Source organism: Falco naumanni, chromosome 12 (genome assembly GCF_017639655.2).
Source record: "Falco naumanni isolate bFalNau1 chromosome 12, bFalNau1.pat, whole genome shotgun sequence".
NCBI lineage: Eukaryota > Metazoa > Chordata > Aves > Falconiformes > Falconidae > Falco > Falco naumanni.
Window position 1 is genome coordinate 29,034,227 of NC_054065.1, and position 4,486 is coordinate 29,038,712.

Below are 4,486 nucleotides of genomic sequence, written 5' to 3' on the forward strand. Positions count from 1 at the left end.
AATGGGAAAAAATGCGTACGGCTAATTGTCTCTCAGGCTGAAGCTCTCTGTATGGAAGAAATCCACACTAAAACGGGTTAATAAAATCTTGAGCAAGATGTTGTAGCTAAGGGGCTTTGGCACTCCAGCGTCTATCTCTGAGCACCAAAATGCAGGCCAGAAACTCACTGCTGCTTCCAGGGTGACCCTGGACAAATCACTCTCCCCATCAGTGTAGTAGGAATAATGACAATTTCTTCTTGCTGAGAGTGCTGTCAGGCGATAGTAATCAAAGTTTGTAATTTCATTAGAAAATGTGAAACACCATACAGCTCTGCTCCTTACAATGCCAACACCTGGCTATACAAACTTCCAGTTAAGATATTTTACTTACAGCTGTGGAGAAAACAATTTGCTAAGAGAGATAATAAGAAGTAACTGTGTTCCTGTTTTCCTTAAGGACCCTAAAGCAATTTTGTACTGTTTGTAGAGAAATCATTTTGTCTATCACATTGACATGCAGCCAGCTGAAGAAGAACATGACAGCTTTTCAACCGTTCACCGTGGCACCCTATTAGAAAATATAAAGGAGAATTTAATTTTCAGTTGCAACTACACAGGCAAAGTAGATAAGCACCTTGTGCTCTACAATCATATACTTCACACTGAACTTGTGTGAGGTGAGTTAGTGTAACCATTTTGTTAGAAAGCAAAAAGTCTGCTCAAGAAAAATACAGGCATTCATAATGCCCCTACAGTTTTTGTGAAAGTGGAAAGTACAATTTCTACAGCCAAAGACAACAGTGAGGGGAAGAAAAGAATGTTCAGTATTCAGCAAAAAGGAAGAATCCGGCTGACTGGAAATGTATGTGCATTTCAGAAGGCTTTGTTAAAATAATATTAAGGTACTGGCTTTACCTCCACAAAAATAATGCCATTTGAAGCTGAAGTCAACCTTTCAACATGTTTGAAGTAAAACAATATAAATCTAATTTAGCCATAAAACAATTCCTGTGGGGAGAACTGGAAGCAGCAAGGCCTGATCTCCAACAAACTCGCTGCCTGTATCCCTCAGCCCACCTCCATCCCTGCCACATTAATGACATCTCTTCCCCACACCACGAGTGACAGCCCTGCAAAACAAGAAGCAGTAGGTGTGGGCTGGCCAGTGAGTACCAAGTGAGTACCAGCTGCCAAGAGAAACAATAATGTTTGCTCAGTGGGGGCATCAAACGTAGTTCTCGCTCCCCTGCATGCTGTCTGTATTAACAGATCCTGTAGGAACAAGATTGTTTCTGAGACTGCTGCCCTTCCATCGAATTTTAAATTCATCAAAAAGGTTCAAAAGCTATTGAAGGAGGACTCGCAGCCAGACTGTGAGCCAGTGTGCCTGCATAAGCAGTATTCATGTGGAGAAACAGACTGAAAAATTTATTTGACTGAAAAAAGAATTGACTACAGGGGTTGGTGGCGGTGATGGTGTGATGTGTGTGTGTGTGTGTGATGTCAATGAAATCCTTTTTGGAATGGGGTGAAATTAAAAGTTATTCAGACTTTCTAGTTGTGCTAGCACCTGAGAAACAGAAAGTGAAAACAGGAAATGAGATGAGTTATCATCCATCCACTGGCAGGACTTGGAAAAGTATGGAATGAAGAATGTAAGATGTTGATAGTAACACAGGAAAGAGGATTTTTCTGATTTTTTTAAATTTTTTTGCCTATAGCTGGGGTAGACTTTACAGAACATTTTTAGTGATATGATTTGCTTCCATCCGTTCTGTGTTGGCATAGCTCACCTGGATGATAAGTGGCATCATGGAGCTCATAACAAGACACTAAGAGAGGGGAGACAGTGAGGAGGGGAAAGCATTTGAAACTAGTGTCACCAGCAACAGCAGTATGCCTAAAACATTTTGGGTTTTAATCACTGTTGCTTAGTTCTGTGTTTTACTCATAGACTAAGTCCCTTGGGGCTTGTATCTGAGCTGCGGGAAATGATAGACCATGTGGCACTCAAAAGGGAAGAAAAGATAAGCAGTATGGAAAATATCTTTAAGCAGCCAGTAACGCCTCCCTAGAACTGCCAAAAAACAGCATAAAGAAAACTCACGTTCTCCTGTTCCTTGCAAAAGCCTCAGTCACTTGAATGAGGAGACTCTCACCGAGCTCTTGCTGCTGAACAGCCTGGGCTGTGCTTGCATCAGAAAAATCCAAATTGTGACCCAGGAGCTGCTTATGGGTCTGCCAGATCCTCCTGTTCACATGGCTATTTCCACCTCCTAAATCACATCAGAATGTGTTAAATGCTCTCCTAATGGTCCTATGCCATGTAAACAATTGCAGAATTAGCCCCAGAGATGTTAGAAAATGGTAAACTGAAGGAGCGGGAAGAAGAGGAAGAAGAAAAGATTGCATGACAGAAAGGGAAAGATGAGAAAGGATCATATAAAGGCAGGAGGTGGGAGGTCATGAGATGCTGTTCCCAAGGACCTCAGCCCCAGAGAGCAGTGCTGATACCATCATCAGGGCCTCTGCTGTGTTTTTTCCTAAAATCCTTTTGGATAGCTCTGCCCTAATCTCTGTGCTCTGCCCTAACGCTCTTCATATAACTCATTTGCCAAAATTTCCATATCCACCTGGAATTTTCCTCTCTCTTGGGTTTTCTATGCAAATTTCACTGCCTGTGAGAAGAGCTAAGTTACTTGATGTCTGGATCATTCACCTTCTCGCCTTCATTTTCCTACTTTTCTGGAGGGTTCGAGATAAGGATATGACAAGCCCACATAAGAATTTTCACCTCTCCATCTGCTTGCAAAGCAAACCAGATATCTGAGCCCACATATCCTCTAAGGTGTGGAAATTTGCTAACTGTTCATAACATGCCTAAGCTGCACTTGTTAATTTTTTTTCAGAAACAGCAGAAGTAGAGAAGGGACCTTGACTCAAAAGGTATCAGCACAGCAGTGAGTAGAGATTACCGTCACCAAATCAAAACAGGGAAGGCAGTGACAGCATGGAAAGCTTGCACTGATTTAAGCTGGTGTAATATTTCTGGTGCCAGTAAGGTAGGTGTATATCTCTGGAGACAGACTAAGCTCGTTCTTATGCACAGCCCCAGGAACAGCAAACAATAAAGGCCACTGTTTACTGCCCTACAAATATAGTAACTGGCACAGGTGATATAATGTATTTAGCTGATTTGGGAAACACTGTGAGTTTGAATGTTTTTGCTATCAAATTCAAAAGGCATCTGCAGGTATAACCATGAAAGGCAATTCAATAAATTACTGGGGTTTTTAAACTCCCCAAAGCTAAAGAGAAGATGGATTTAATTCAGAAATGTTTATTTGATTTAGTTGCTGTTTGGTTCACAGGAGACTCCCCGCAGGGGCAATAAAAACCAAGGCTGCCTTTTTTATAGTGCAAAGATTTTACACTGCAGTCCTCTCCAGTCTTTTTAAACGTGCCCCTCTCTTGTTTCAAATACTAAGAAATTCCATTCATCATGACTCAGAAATTTCAGAGATGGAAATGATCTATTAAGCCCTATGATCCATCTCCTGAGCAGTGCAGAATTGCTCCCTATAGTACATTTGTATTTCTAATATTTTGTCCATCAAGTTTATAAGGTCACATTACCAAAGTGTTTTAAATCACATTTCATGTTTGTGTAAACAAATACGTGGTTGTTGCATTTCAGTGTAGTTGCTCTTACAGATGTACCAGAAAAAGGATGCAAGCAGTAGCCAGGATAAACGGCAGGTACCAGTATCTGGTGGGGGTGATGGGTGTTTTGTTGTTGAATGCGATCAGAGCTGTGCACAGTGGGCTTTCAACTATTTCTCTTTGGAGAACGGTCATTCTAATGCCAGTCATTAGCAATTTGCTGTTGGCCACTTGGGAACAGCATGTTTCCTGCAAATTGCTTCCATTAGTCACCAGTTCTTGTCTAAATAATTGGCTATGTAAGAGAGGGGGCCTGTGAGAGGCAAGAGTTAACAGGATGGCAGAATGTATGGGTACATTGTTATAAGACACATACTTTACATTTTTTGAACGCCAAAAAATAGTGGAATGGGCTCAGATCTCCTTTTTGCTGGGGTCAGGCTGGAGCTGCACCACCGAAGTCCAATGGAGCCATTTGAAAAGCCAAGACTAATGTACATGAGATCAGTATCTGGCAGCAATACAGCAGTACATTTGCTTGTCTCCGAAATGCAGTCACCTCTGGCATGAAACCTGGCAGCTGTTTCATATAAAACGGTAAAGATGCGGACCAATATCCTTCAAGAAAGGAGGAACAGAAAGAGGAGGAAGAGCACAGAGGAATCTCACTAGTTTGCACCCTTCAGATTCCTGTTGCCAGCCCATTTACTGCAAGCTTCTACGCCATGGTGTTAGTTCATGTGCCTGCTATTTGGCAGCCTTTCATATCTCACTGGAAATAGGTGTTTGGGCATGACAGAAAAAAAAAGGAACAAAAAAAAATTTGACTTACCTACTAAAA